The sequence below is a fragment of the Monodelphis domestica genome, chromosome 8 (genome assembly GCF_027887165.1).
Source record: "Monodelphis domestica isolate mMonDom1 chromosome 8, mMonDom1.pri, whole genome shotgun sequence".
Taxonomy (NCBI): domain Eukaryota; kingdom Metazoa; phylum Chordata; class Mammalia; order Didelphimorphia; family Didelphidae; genus Monodelphis; species Monodelphis domestica.
Genome location: NC_077234.1, coordinates 238,259,097 through 238,275,120, shown reverse-complemented (window position 1 = coordinate 238,275,120; position 16,024 = coordinate 238,259,097). Strand labels below are relative to the sequence as shown.

Sequence of the window (16,024 nt, the reverse complement as noted above, 5' to 3'; positions counted from 1 at the left end):
TCCTCTCCAGGTTTGGTGGTGAGCGTCGTTGGTTCGGTGACTGGGAGAAGCTCAATAGCGTGGGTCAGGTGGGGCATCTTCCCTGAGCTCTCTCATTTAGGCTGATTCCTTTTTTTTCCTTTACCTTTTCTAAAATGCTTCCTCCTAGGAGGTCCCTCATCTCTGACAAGGCCTCGGGGCTGGAAGCTGAGCTAGTTTTAATCTTGGAGGAGGCCTCATGGATGAGGTCTCTGAACTTCCCTTGGTTTAGGCTAGACCACAGAAATCTTATACCCCTTTCTCTCTCTTCTTCTTCTTAATTCCTTTCCTTTATATTAATTAAACCACCATAAAATTCCCAAACTGACTTGAGAATTTTTATTGGGATTTGAATTGATCTCTGGCGACCATTAGCATAATATATTCAGTCAAAAAACCCTAATTTTACCCCCTTACAGTCGGCCTACATTAACATGTCTTTGTCATAATGATGACAGTGCCGTTTTAGGCAACTAGGTAGCTAGTTCATAATGCTCTGAACAGAACTGAGACAGTTGGTCACAAGGTCGAGAAAGACGTTCTCCATTCTCAACCCAGAAAAAGAAGAGGTGATCAGAATGGATTGGAAATGAAAGAAGACTTCCTGGAATTAAATCTAGCCTTAGACACTTCCTGGCTGTCAAGTCACTTACCACCCCCACCCCACCCCCATTGCCTAGCCTTTACTACTCTTCTATTTTAGAACTAATATTTAGTATTATTCTAAGACAGAGGGGGTAGGAGTTTTTAAAATTAAAAAATAATACTTTTTAAAAGAATGCAGCATTATTCTTTAAAGATTATTAAAGCATTAGTTATAGCATTAGTTCACTGAGATACAGCTCTCTGGTTCCCTATTCCTCACAGAGATAGGATGAGAGAGAAAGTTTTGTTGACTCAAACAGGAGTGATTCATCTCTTAGACTCATGGATCCATCAAATATTAAGGATGTTTTCTTTGCCTTTTTAGTAGGAAACAAACAACAAAAAACTAGAATCTGTGGCAAAGACCTTCCAATATTCCTGCCACGGGCAAGGTCCAGCCTCACTTGCGACTCCAGGGGTTCCTGACAGGTGGCGAATGATCAGTCAAAAAAATAACAAACGCAAGAAAGCTTAATCCTTATGGCCATGGGACTGCTTTGCATCTGATAGCTGTTCTTCCATTCCCAGGCCTGGTGTTTATTTTTATACCCATTTTCTTGGCACACAGATACATTATCTAACACACATGTCTAAATGGAGATAATTGGAAAAGTGATACATTAACTCTTAAGAAATCACTTGATTAACATTCTATATTCTTATATTGTGATTACAGACAGCATACAAGATAAATGATTTTGTCACACGTGGCTCAATTTTCTCATTACCCTGTGAGAAGTTTTGAGTTTACAAATAATCAAGGAAATTTACTTATTACTTTTAATAAAATGGAATAATTAATCAGAAGTTCTTAAAAGACAATTCAGCAGTTGTATCATTGAGGTTGAGAGGTACTGGGAACAAAATTTAATATTAGACCAATCATTTCTCAGGGTTTACTAGGGAGTTTCCCACTGGCAAATTACTGGTTTGTAAAGTCGAGTAACTGAGGTATATTGAAGCTTAGTGTACCTGTACATTTTGTATGGGCCTTTATGATTGATTTGTGTATTGGCTTCATGAGAATAAGTTTCTGTGAGTGGGAATGCTTTGGGCTTGCCCAGTAGCTGTGGTTTTACTGGGAATTATTTGTCTAAGTAAAAGTTAACCCATGGTAGTCTTTTGGGATTGGGCTTGAGGGTCTGATATTTTGGTGATGTTTTGGAGAATTAGGGTACAGGTTTTTTTGCTTTTGCATTATTCCTTTTGAGACTAGGGGGAATAGTAATCATGTCAACTTCATAGGTAAGAGATATTAATGAGAGAGGTCATGCAAGGGGGACTGAGTGAGCAATCACATCTTTCCAAGGGCCACTCTGTGGCCTCCTTAACTACCATGCATGACTCTGTCAAGGCGTTGTGGCCTGATAGCTCCCAGAATATTCCTACTCTTGAATTCTAAATTTTGTGAAGCTCAGAGCATGCTGGGTGATTTTCTAGCTATGCAACAAGGTCCACTGTGTGCCTGACCATATTAGTAGCAAATGTTGCTCCTTCTCCAATAGGGTACTGATGCTTTTTGATACTGATGCATAATGATGTTTTCATACTGCTCCTCCTGAGTTTGGCCACTCTCCTGGACAGGTCAACTGCTGGGCTTCCTGAGCCTGTTCTTTTCCATAGCTAGATTTTATAGTAGCTGTACTCTCAAGGTCCACTTTCTGCTGGCTGTGGACTCTTCTATTGGGTGAATTGCTCCAGTGTAGGACACTGCTCTTGGTAAGGAGAGAGAGGAGGGAGAAAGCAACTGAACTCTGAAAGAGACTCGAGGGAAAAAGGAAAAAAGCAATTTCCTCTTTTCTCCATTTTCTTTTTCATTGGAAATGAAGATTCTCTCCTTAGAGTTTACCTTGGCTTTTAAGAACAGGAAGAAAAGCTGCTGACTCTTTAGCCAGCCAACATCCACGTACCCTACAATTCCATCAGTTGATTGAAGAATCTACCTGTAAAAGGGGAATAGAGTGTAAAGATTTGTCTAAATTTCATTTATTCTTGCCTGGTCAAAGGGGTGAGCCCTTTATAAGGTAAGAATGGGCCATTTCTAGTTTCACACCCTTAACAATCTGTTATAGGACTCAAAGTGTGAGCCCTTTGAGATTTCCTGCCATTTAAAAGCTGTGGATGCTACTATCAATGTGGAATCTAAGAGAACCCCAAGTTTGTCGCAGCATGAGGTCTGAAGAACCCAAGTTTGACCTTGTCACAGGGAAATTCCAGACTCAGAGTTTCAGACTAACAATAAACCTTAAAGTACTTTAGATGGAGCTAGCAGTCTCAATCATATGTGTTGATTAGAAGGATTTTAAATTAGTTTATTCTGAGCAAAAGTGTTAGGGCAGAGATAGAGTTCTAATTTGAATACTGTTTCCTAAAAGGGAGGGAACATATAGGATGTTGCTGTGGACTCTTTAAGAACAAAAAAACCTCCTAAATAGGACTGGGACTCTTTAAGGAGAGACAATAAAGTCAGGGAGAAAAAGGCAGTTGGGGCCTGTCTCTTGGACTTCCTCTCAAGAGCAGGTAGCTGGGTCTGTTTCTCTGACAGAAAAAAAAAACAAAACAAAATAAAAACAAAAATAAAACAAAAAAAAACTTGTTTGTTATTTTGAGGAAGTTTTATTTGAGATTTGAGATTCATACTGATCTGAGAGAAAAAGTTTTTCCTCTCTGAGGCACAGGGGGCACTGAAGAACAGTTTCTGTGACCTGAGCTGACAGTTGGAATATTCATCTGAGAATGAGAGAAACTGATTCAGTTTCTCTAAAAGAAGATTTGATAAATTACTTTAGCAATTATTATAAATTAAGGTTTAATATCTAGAATAAGATAGTAAGATAGAATTTCAATTGTAGTGAGAGAGTAGTGTTATCAGGTCTGTTTTACAGACAAGAAGACACTCCATGAGGAGTAGTGGTTTGGTGGGGGGGGTTATTTAGAAATATTAGCATAGGGTTTAAACTTTAGACATAACATAATAATAATATATATTTTCCTAGTTTCAACTCTTATTCCTACCTCCTGGTTTTTTGTTTATACCTCTCCTCCATAATAAATTCAGGTTGGATCAAATTGCTTCTGGCCTTCAATCCACTGCCTGAAACCAGCTTGGTCCTGACAGTTTTAGCTAAATATAATAACTGGCCATTATCATATTGTTATTAACATTATCAATAATAATTATAACAGCTTGGCCCAAACAAGATTTAATATACCCATTACAATGACATATAAGATTTATTTACCTCATTACAGATGTTAAGTGCTCTTTTTGTCCTTGTTGGTTTTCCTATTCTGTTAAAGTCCTTTCTCAGGTAGCTCAGCCCTTGGCTGAATCTTTCCCTTTTGTGTCCATTGTAAAGCATCAGCCTCTTTCTGATAATCCTGTTAGAACTCCTCATTTCTTTGTAGCCATTGTAAAGCCAATTAACCATACTCTCCAATGCTCAGTTCCCCAAGAGGTATAGAAGTTCCCCAAATTTCATGGTTCCTCCATGCTATCATCTAGCACTGTGATTTCTCCCATGCACATGGTACCCAGAGTTGCCAAAGCCTCAGGCTCTGTGTGGGTTTGGGGTGAGTAACTCTGTGTGGAGGCCCAAGGATTGTACCATATTCCTCTCCTGATTAAAGACTTTGTTTTTCTGGCTATTTAATAGTTCATTGTTTTTTTCTAATTTAACACTACGATTCCAAGTCTAAAGAGGCAAAACTTTAACACATCTTTGACTCCGCCCTTCATATCCTATAATTTCCAAGGTTGTACTTGGGATACTTAATTGATCAGGAATTGACTTGCCACCTATCCCTGAAAAAATATGTAAATTAAACCACATTTTCTAGATCAATCAATAATAACTTTCATCATCACTCTTACTATTGTTATCATTTAGTTTATAAATGTTTCCTCTAGGAAAATCCTGAGCCTCACTGTGATATGGAAGTGTCCCAAAACTATGCCAACAAAACTAATTATATTGGAGACAGCTAGATGGCTCAATGGAGAGAGGGCTAGGGAGATGAGAGGTCCTGGGTTCAAATATGATCTTATATACTTCCTGGCTATGTGACCCTGGACAAGTTATTTAACCCCCATTTCCTAGCCTTTACCACTCTTCTGACTTAGAAACAAATACATAGTATTGATTCTAAGATAGAAGGTTAAGAGTTTGTTTGTTTTTTTAACTAAATATTTTTTTAAAAAATAAACTAAATATATTGCAAATCCTACTGAGTTTCCCATTAATGGAGTTGGTTATCCTCCAGGGTTGGTGAACCTTTTCCTATTTTGAGTGCCCAGAGGGAAAATTTGGGCTGTCGGTAAGCCCCACTCTCCGCCCCCACCAAAGAATTGAGGGAGGAAATGTTTGTTTTGGGTGGCTGGACAGAGGAGTGGGGCAGGCAAAAAATGTCCTCAGGCACTGGGAAGAGGGGCAATGGAGCAGCTCCCCTAGTGCCGGCTGTGCCACAGCTTTGCCAAAGAGTTCCTAGACTTAGCCCTATCTACGTTGAAGAGCCTGGTCACCAAAGAGTTGCTAGTTATGCAATAATAATTTTTGACTGTCCTCATGAGGACATACATGGATAAGGATAAGATTTGTATCAGTGGAGGGAGTATTAAAGAAATCATAGATCCTTGAAGTATGCACACACACATCTATCCACATATAAATATACTATTTACAAATATATATGAGAGGGGAGAGAGACAGAGAGACAGAGATAGACAGAGACAGAGACAGAGGCAGAGACAGAGACAGAGACACAAAGAGAGAGATTGGTATGGTTGAAAACTTTTTTTCTAACATGAAGAAAGATTTAAGACTAATGAAAGCAATTGCTTACAGAATGATGACAGCTATAGGTAGCTGTAATCTTCCAAACAGTAAATTGTTTTTCTATAATTCTCCATCAAAATAAATCAAGCAAGACATGAAAAGACAGCAACCTAGAGGGTTTTTTTAAAATTCTTCTTTTACTACTTTATTCTTTCTAAGTCTTTTTAATATAGTTAGGGTGTATTTACTTTTTAATATACAGCATTTTGGATGACTTTTATCCCCTCATCCTTCTATAATTGCCTCATTGGAGCTATGAAATAGAGGAAGATTGGAAATATTTCTCAATTTTCTATGTAAGATTGCTTTATATTATAGTGTATATAGTGTACACCATTTAAAAATGCTAACTTAAATAGTACATAATCATTTCATTCACATAAAAAGCATGAGTCTAAAGGCAGATTTCTGAAAGCCTCCACCAAAGAACTAGAAGAGAGATGAAGTTGTTTCATTTATCCCTTCTCCTGTGTTGTCTTTCTTTATCAGCTAGTGCTTTATTCTAACTGAAATTAAATCAGTTTTTAATATAAAACCACCTCACATCTTGAGATGCTACCAATGTATTAATTTCTACTTGTAATGAGTAAGGCTAAAGTAATGGATCATGCTTTTATTTTTATTGTTATTATTTTGGCGATTATATATCATCTACTATAACTGAATGGGCAGCCCCATTTGGGAGACTCTTTTCCTAAGCAAAATAAATGTTTATATTAAGTAGAGCATACTATATTACTTTTTGTTGCAGGTTGAGTTAGTGTTAAATATTTTTCCCTAGAACTGTGCTCCTTTTTGATCCCTTTTCCTGGAATCAGACACATTCATGAAGCAAAGTCTCATAATATTTAAACAACCAGTGGCAATTTCCACAGTCTAAGGCTGTTGGGCATGCATTTACATTTAGGGCTAATGGACATTCTAAACCTTATGCTAGTGCAAAACCAAAAAAAAATCTTTTAATATTGGTGACATGTGCTTCAAGTAAAAAAAAGGGGGGGGGGGAGAAAGAAAAAAGAAAAACTCAAATACTATATTGCACATGCAAGGAAAAACAATAATAAAAATGTTTTAAAAATCAAAAATATATATCTTACAATCAGTGGCACGAGGAGAGGTAGAACACAAAGGTTTCTTACCCCAAAAATGAGATCCATTTAACTTAGCCATGATCCACAGTGGGAGTGTAAATGATTTTCACAAAGTTACAGGTTTATAAAACAATAGGCAATAGTCAATGCACTTTCAGAGATATTACCAAAATTCTCAAAATTCACAATAAGCACATCAGTTTATCAAAAGGTTACTAATACAGGCTTTCTTCCAACTAGTTTAGGGACTTTTATAAAGGTACTTTCTAAAATACAAGTATAAGATGGTACAAATAAAGATAGTGCAAAAGAATACATATCCAATACCAAAATTACAATAGCTAAAAATGACATAGAATAATAGCAATATTATAGATTAACCAACACAAACAGTTTAAATATGGAGCCACAAATTTTCCCTTTAAAGGATTTATATCAATCACAGAATAGTGTCTATTTTAAAAATACAGATACTGTAGTTGTTGTAAAGCTCTAAATACTATAAGTCATTTTGAGGTGCTTTTGCTACTTAAAAAATATATATATTTGCAAAATTGGGTTAGCTTTAATAATGATCCAAATTAGTATTTTCTAGTGATTTGGATATTCATTATGCTTATTAGCCAGTGCTTAACTTTCTAAGAGAATCTTTTCAATAACAAATATTAATAAAATTGTATATACTTGCAATATTTTGTTGGAAGGGAAATAGTCTTTTTCAATTTCTGGCATTAAGACATCAGGGTCTGGGAAATCAAAGTTATACCCTCTGATTCCAGTGCCCTTTCCCCACCCTCACACCTTCATAAGGATCTTTGGGTATTTTATGTGTTTGGGGAATTTCCTTGGGGTCCTCTAGGCTGAGGGGAAGTCTCTCCCTGATTATAGTGTGGACAAGCTCCACTTTGGATATATTGTTGTTGGGTGTTTTGGTATAAGTTATCATTTGCTTGATTTGGAGTTGGATGTGGAGTATTTTTTTCATAATTGTTATTATTTCTAAAGTTGTAATTTCTGAAGTTATTCTTTCTAAAGTTATTCTTTCTGATTGCTTGTTTCTAGTTCCTACAATTCATCATTATGTGACCCCTTTTTGCATAGAAATGGCATATAAGTGATTGATATTTGGATTCCTGAAAAGAGGCAATGGCAACTGCTTGACCATCATTCTCTTTTTCTTGTTTATCAAGTCTTTCAGTTAAATATTTTAGTTCCTTCCTCAATGCTTCTACCAAGTCACGGTCTCCAAATTTTTCTGTTCATGGCCTTTTAATACATAAACTGCAACCCTCCTTAATTCTTCAAGGTCCATATTAGGCCAGGTTAGGAATTTGTCTTAAAATAATCCTGGACCACTTTGCAACAGTTGTTTACATCCCTCTCTTTAGTAGGGTCAAGCTCTATATGCCTTCCTCCCAGTTCAACAAGTCTATCCATAAACTGGGAGGGTGTCTCATCATCTGATTGCTTAAGACTCTCAAACTTGGTCCATGTACCTGTCCTATCAGAGCAATCTCTCATTGCCCTTCGTAATGCTTCTCTAGCATGGCATAGTTGTAAATATTCTCCTTCATCATTTACATTCCATTTCAAGTTGGGCTCTGGCCAATGAACCTCATTCCTTCCTTGAGCTTTATTAACAATAGAAATACTTTTACTTTTCTCCCATTCAGTCAGAAAGGTCTGGAGCAAGTTTTGTACATCCTGGTATGCAGGATCATATGTGCTATGTGTGAAATATATTGTGCAGGGTCTTAATGACAACAATAGCCTCATCCTCAAAAGAAGGGAAATTTTGAGTGAATTTCTTAATATTCTCGGGTCAACACGTTCCCATTAAGGTCAACATGTTCCCATTAGTTCTTTTTTTTTTATAAGACTATGAAGCAGAATATATTTGTACATATATATATAATCTCATTAGATAAACCCCATGAGGCAAATGATAGTTATTATCATCATCATTCCCATTCAACAGATGGAAAAATTGTGATTGAGAGAAGTTAAGTGACCTGATCTATATCATGAAGATAGTAAATGTCTAAGGTAGAATATGTCTTCCAGAATCCTGGCCAAGCAGCAGAGCAATTATGTTTCACACTTTACTACAGGAAAGATTCAAAAGTCATCCATCATGGTCTGACCTTTTGATAATTGACTCTGGAAATGTTGATTACTAGGATCATGTGTTAAAGGTGATACTAACTTTACTAGCTATAAAAGTGACTGCATAGGAGTAAATGAAAATATTGATATAGCTACATCATTTAATATTAAGGGAATAAAACAAAAGGAAGTGGTACACTTACTGGTGGGGAGAGGTATAGTGGTTCCAGCTCTTCTTTAGAATATAGGCTTTCATATTTTAAGCTCATTACATGATGAGGTATATCTGTTAAATGTTTGGATTCTAGATACTAGATCTTAGGTTTTTAGTACGGTTCCCATTAGTTCTTAAGGTGAGCACTTCTGTTACTAGGAAAAGGCCTTCAAATGAATCTGTTGTGGCTCTTGTCTTTTTACTGGATGGTTGAGTTTATACAGAGAAAGTAAGAGGAAGGGTGGGGGTTAGAGGGAGAGGGAGAATCTGGGTCTGGGGATGGGTAGAGCTAGGACCTAGGACAAGGGACAGGAGAGGGTGGAGTACTAGGAGAAGGGACAGGGGCGGGTCAGGTAGCCAGGAGCTGTACAAGATGAGAGGAGAAATTCCACCTGTAGTATAGGTGGGGAAGGATCTTCCTTCTGAGGTATAGGTGGGGAGGGCTATTCCTTTTGCATCTAGAGACCAGGCAAGGATTTTTTGAAGGCATCCAGTTGGGCTTGCATTTGGATCTGCATTTGAAGCAGGATGGTCATTTGGTGTTTAGTGTTGAGGTTAATCAAAAGAAAACCTCCTAAGATTATGAAAAGAAAGAGCCAGTCTGAACCCCTAAGGCTTTCCAATTGTAGGAAAACCTCTGGGGACAAAAGGTTTTCTATTAAAGTTGCAAACATATTTTGCAACATTGTGTCTCAGTAACAGCTAAAGAGCAAAGCAAAAAACAGTAGATCCCCCTGTGCCTGGTAAATTGGCAGGTGCAATCTCCTCCTCCCCCCCTCCCCAAGGCAGGAGCCTAGGAATGGGGTTGGGAAGGAAACAGGCAGTTTAAACAGCACTTGGGGTGCGGAAAGTTTTAGAAGAAGAAAAAAACCATGTGGGTGGGGGGAGGGGTTGGCTTCAGTCAGAAATAGAGATGGGAGCAATGGGCACTGAGTTATGTAAAGATGAATTTAGAGTTGTGACTTAAAATCTAGATTTAATTGGTAGCCAAGGGAAATCCCAAATAAAATACTCAAGTCAGTCTGGTATTTTATGGTAATTTAATTAATATAGAGGGAAGGAATTAAAGAGAGGGAAGGAAGGGGATATAGGATTTCTCCCTCCTGGCCTGTGCCAAGGGGAACTTAAAAACCCCTGCCTCTAGGTCTCTGAAGAAGAAAAGAGACTTCTAAGAGGATAAAGTTGGAAAGTAAAGGAGGAAAACTCAGCCCTCACCACCGAACTGGACAATAATTTGTAGCCACGCTAAGATGCCGAAATGCTCAGCACGCTCCTCTCAGCTAACTCTCCACCGCCAATAAGGGAAAGAGGGTGTTTTCAATCAAGATCCCCTGGAAACAGCAAGGGAGACAAATATATAGATCTTTCACCCTTGTGTCTCCTCCTCTAAATGCCCATTCCTAGTTCTCATCTTCTTTTGATTAGATTATATCTTTAGAGTTACTTCACACTTCTTTGTTAAGTTCACCTTTTGTTAGTTACTTGACCTTTTTGTGATTAATTTAACCTTTATAGTTACTTAACACCTTTTTATATTAGGATACTAAAAATAGACTTAGCTTAAAGTTCTAGCTTCACTATAAAGTGAGAACTAAGTACCTTCATTGTTCAATCAGGAGATTACAACTTTATCTTCTCCTAAAGTAAGGTTTAAGTAGGGTGGAGTAATTTAAAGTTTACAGTTAGGGGGTAGAGGGAAGGAGTTATACTTTACCTTACACTGATGCAGGCAAGAGCAGCTTGGGAACTGAGGCTGAGGATGGATCAGCTGGGGCTTGAGCATGAGCAGTACTAGGCAGGCAAAAAAAAAAGAGTTAAGACGTTGTGGGAGGGAGGGGATGCAGGTCTGAAAAGCAAGAAATCTCAGCAAGGGGTCTGAAGCGGAGGGGATCTCAGCAGGGGGTCATAAGAGGAGGAGGAGGAGGAGGTAGAGAGAAGGAGTGGGAAAGAGGAAAAAGGAGGGGGACAAGGGATGAAGAGCAGGAGATGGAGTGGAAGCTAGAGTAGGAAAGGAGCTGCCAGAAAGTGGCTTCCCACCTTTTGTGTGGGTGGGGAGGGCAGGGAGTCTGAGAAACTGGCAGGGTGAGGGTTCCTACTTACCTGAAAGGTCCTTGGTCCCTTCTGGTTTGCCAATTGTGATGAATAAAATAATAAAAGCAGAGGATAAGGCAAGAAAAAAAAGTGTTTAATAATAAAAGAAAAGGTTTTTTCTCCAGCAATCTCCTGTTCTTCCCCTCCACTCTGCAAATCCACCAGATCACAAGACCAATTCAAAGGTCCCTCCCTAGCATGAGATTCTTCCATTTGTAGACCAATCCCAAGCCAGGACATTGGGGGAAGAAAACCATAGGAGGTTCAGGGCATGCTAGAGGTTGTAGTTCCCCAGCATAGTTTATCTTAAAGATACAGAGAATGCTGGGGGATGTAGTTCCCCAGCATACAGTCTTTTTTCAAAACACACAGTTGGAAGGGACATCAATAGCAAACTAGTCCAACTCACATCCCCCAAAGGATCCTCATTATAGGATATCTCTCAAGGCACCATCCAGCCTTTGCTAGAAGACCACCATGAGAGGGAATTTATTGTTGTTGTTCAGTCATATACACCTTTTTGTGCCTCCATTTGAGGTTTTCTTTTCTTTTCTTCTTTTGAAACCCTTATCTTCCATCTTAGAATTAATACTGTGTATTGGTTCCAAGGCAAAAGAGCAATAAGTGTAAAAAAATAATATACAACAATTTCAAATTTATATTTTATAAGATTTATTAATCACTAGAAGTAACAAAATAAAAAGGTAACAAAATAAAACCACGTGTCCAGGGCTGAATATCTGTTCAAACAGCTCACTCCACCAATGTCCTGACCCAGGAAGGAAAAAGAAGACCATGAACCCCACCCAATTTATTCCCTGTCTACATTAGCAAATAATGACAGGAAGTTAATGGGCTCCTAGAAAATGTAGTTCAAAGTGTAAAGGGTAAATTTTAGGGTGAGATTGAATTTATTTTAGTGGTTGCCAGTGTAAAAATGGAGATTTGAACCCCAGACTTCAATTCCCAGAAGTCCTTGGTAGTTCCCAGAATTCCCTATAATCCCACTTGAGATACCTACCTGGGCGGAGAACAAAATGGATATTTAAACTGACTGTACCGCCTACTTGCTCTCTCTGCTTCCACTTCTAGGCACATGAGTTTCTCTACCAGGCAGGCAAGATGTAGGTTGCACGTGCTTTTCTTATTTTGTATTTCTTTATTTCTTAATTCTAATAATCTTTAATAAACCTCGTAAAATATAGTACTTTTAGTAGAGAAACTAATTTAATTGTTACACCAGGGATTTAAATTCTATATCCCAATGAAATACTCAAGTCAGAATAGAATTTTGTAGTGGTTTATTTACAATAGAAGGAAGAAATTAAGAATGTGGGAGAAAGAGGGAAAAGGGTAGAGATCTACTCCAGCCTGGCCTGAGCCAGGGGGATTTCAGAGGCCTCAGCCAAGGGACTTTCCCAGAAGATTAAATCTAGCTCAACTTCCAGCCACAAGGCTTCCTCCAAGATGAGGGGCCTCCTTGGAGGCTGGTGCCTTCAGAAAACCAGGGAAAGAGGATTCAGACTTAATACTCACCATGTGGTCTCCTAAGGGAAGCAGTCTCAGGTCTCCACACTGCAGCCCTATAAATCAAGAACCACCTCAAAAAGCCGCAAAAGTCCCTCTCACAGGAAGTGACATGAAATAAAAAGGCAGTTCTTTGCATCACTTTCTGTGTCTCACATGTACCAATGGTGGCTTAAACTTGGCTTAGGACAGCCCAAGGGGTCAGTCAGTTGTTTCTGATTTGTCAATTGCTAGCACACACAAGTCACAGACTATCCTCTCCAACACTTAATCCTTAAATAGGGGTGTATACATTCCTGGTTGCTAAAATTCTAAAGACTAAGCAGGGTGGAGTAAATCTAAAATTCACAAAAGACACAAGATTTCCAATTACACATAAGGCTAGACAATGGGAGTTAAGTGACTTGCCCAGGATCCCACAGCTAGGAAATGTCTAAGGCCAGATTTGAATTTAGGATTTCCCATCTCTATGTCTGCTCTCAATCTACTGAGCTACCCAGATGCCCCAATTTGGAGTTTTCTTATTTTACCATTTCCTTCTACAGTTCACATTACAGATGAGGAAACTAAAGAAATCAGAGTTAAGTGACTTGTCCACTGTCACATAGCTAGGAAATGCCTAAGATCACATTTGAAATCTTAAAGATGAGTCTTCCTGACTCCAGGCCTGGCATTCTCTCCACTATGCTTCCTAGCTTCCTTCTTCGTAATAATATCTATCCTGTCTACTGCACAGGATTATTCTAAGATTCAAATGAAATTTTGTTCTTGAAAAATTTGCAAACTGTCAAATCCTATGCAGATGTAAGGTATTGTTACTCCAGATACTAAACTGTATTTGGGGAATTGGTTGTAAAAAAGTTATGGTGAACCCTTTTGGAAAGTCTTTTTTTAATCACTCACAATTTATAGCCCCTAAATTCAGATTTTGGTATATTAAATTAGATTCTCTCTGGATTATGTCTTTTCCTTTATATGCTGTCAAAAGTAGGGCACTGATGCTGCTGCTTAGGTTAACCTAGGATTCATAATATCATATTCATGGACTATATTTGGTTACAGTAAGATCCTTTCACTGATGAATGTCAGGATGATAAGAATTCTAGGAAACAAATTGAATAACAGCAAAATTGATCTGGTTAGAGCTCAAAATATTCTCGTTTATGTAGAAAACAAATTAGATTTTTAAAATCTTGTGGATGCAATGCTCCATATATGCCAGGAGACAATCATTCATAGAGAGTTTAATTCAGTTTCATCCTTACAAACTGTGCTGTGTTTTCATACACACACACACGCACGCACACACACACACACATACATACACAGAATAGTCTAGACTCTCTCAGTCATGTTCTCTCCATGTGGTGAGATAGTCTTGTTGCCTGAATTCCGGGTGACACAGATTACGACAAAGTGGTCCAATGTCACACTATATTCTATGGATTCTCAGAGATACGAACCAAGTCAACTTAATCCCACTTCCCTCTGACTACTCTCTCCAACTTTCCAGGGAGTTGCCACTTAGTCTTCAAAGCCTAGGTAGGTGAATACATAAACTGGACACAAAGGACATTTGTAGTTTGTTTTTGTAGTTTCTCTGAAATAAATTCAAACTATAAATTCACAGGAAGGTTAAATATGGAAGCTGAAGCTTACTCTGGCCATGTAATGAGAAGACAAGACTTACTCACTGGAAAAGACCCTGGTGTTGGGAAAGACTGAAGGCAAAAGAAATAGAATGGCTGAGAACAAGATGGCTAGACAGTGTCATGGCACCAATGAATATGATTTTCAGGAAGACTTCAAGAGATAGTGGAGGATAAAAGGACTTGGTGTGCTATGGCCAATGGGACTCAGGCACAACTGAACAACTCAACAGCAACAACAACAACCAAAGTTTGTTTGGGAGTGTATATAGAGCTGTGACAAAGCATCTAGGTCTGACTGGAAAACTGCCCTCATTTGTCACTGTCCACTAGGTGGACCATACATTTCCTGTAGCACGTGTGATTTGGCTTACTACAAAATATGTATCAATAAGCTACAGAGAGCAGAATTTTCTAGCATTTAAAATATGTGCCTAAACCAGGTATGATGATGTATACCTATGAAGAATGGATGAGGCTGGTGAATTTCTTGAGTTTGGAAGTTCTAAGCTACACTGTGCTAAGCTGACCTGGAAATTGCACTAAGTTCAGCATTCATATGCAGAATGCCTGGGTGTAGGGCTTGGGGGGTAACAGATTTCCTAAGGAGGGGGCAAAATTGCCCAGGGAGAAATGAAGCAGCTCAAAACTCCTATGTTGATCAGACTGTGATGGGGAATGTGATTAGCTTCTGTACTTCCAACGTCAAGAAAATAGAGAAACCTAATCTTTAAATATGTGTGTGTATCTATTTTAAAAGGTGATCTCATTAGCTCTCATTGTTTCTATTACTGTCTTTACATATATTTTTCTTAGATTTAATGGTCTAGCTCTAACCTTTTCCCTGGTCTCCACTCTCAAATCTCCAACCACTTATTAGTCACCATGAAACATGTCTCTTAAATATCTTAAACTCAAGTTATTGAGATTAGATTTTCTAATCTTAGATTATCTTTTCCCCAAACCTTCTCCTCTTCGTTTTTTACTTTAAAAAAAAATCTTGATTTTCTGTCTTAGAATTGATACTAAGTATTGGTTCCAAGGCAGAAGATCCATAAGGGCTAGGCAATTAGGATTAAGTGACTCACTCAGGTCACCCAGCTAGGAAGTGTTTGAGGCCACATTTGAATCCAAGACCCCCATCTCCAAGCTTCACTCTCTATCCACTGGGTCATCTAGTTGCCCTCTTTCTTATTTCTTTTGGGATTACCACCATCCTCACAGTCAACTTGGCTTGCAACTTAGATGTCACCATGGCCTCCACTCTTTCTTGCTCCCCATATCCAATCAGTTGCTAAATCATATGCATATACTTAAGCATATGACTTAGTGTATATTGTATATATAGTGCATATGCTATATTAGTGTATAGCATATATGTATATTAGTGTATAGTGTGTATATATATAAATACACGTTTATATATACACACCCTTATCTTCTGTCTTAGAATTGATGCTAAATATCAGCTCCAAGGCAGAGGAGCAGTAAGGGCTTGACAATTGGAATTAAGTGACTTGCCCAGGATCAAACAGCTGTCTGAGGCTATATTTGAACCCAGAACTTCCCTTCTCTAGGCCTGTCTCTCTATCCACTGAGCCACCAAGCTGGTCCAAGTCCTACAGATTTTACCTTTATAATGTAAAAATTAAAATTAGTTTACAATAATTTAAAATATTATATTTTAAGAGATTTATTAATGATCATTAGAAGTAAAGGAATAAAAGGGTAAGAAAATTAAAAAAAAAACATGCCCATGTCCAATCTACCTGTTAAAAAACCCCACTTACCACCACAGTTTCAACCCAGGAAGCAAAGAGAGTGAGACCAGGAACTCCACTCAATATA

At 38.2% G+C, this 16,024-nt stretch overlaps 1 long non-coding RNA gene across 1 annotated transcript; it reads right to left on the bottom strand.

Moving 5' to 3' along the window:
• Nucleotides 1-1,134: 1,134 nt before the first annotated feature.
• LOC130455986 (uncharacterized) lies at nt 1,135-15,787 on the bottom strand. The gene is made up of 4 exons (XR_008914270.1): nt 12,537-15,787; nt 11,010-11,030; nt 10,624-10,700; nt 1,135-2,606 (listed from the first exon to the last, which is right to left on the bottom strand). It is a non-coding gene; the product is annotated as an uncharacterized LOC130455986 (long non-coding RNA).
• Between the last annotated feature and the right edge of the window lie 237 nt (nt 15,788-16,024).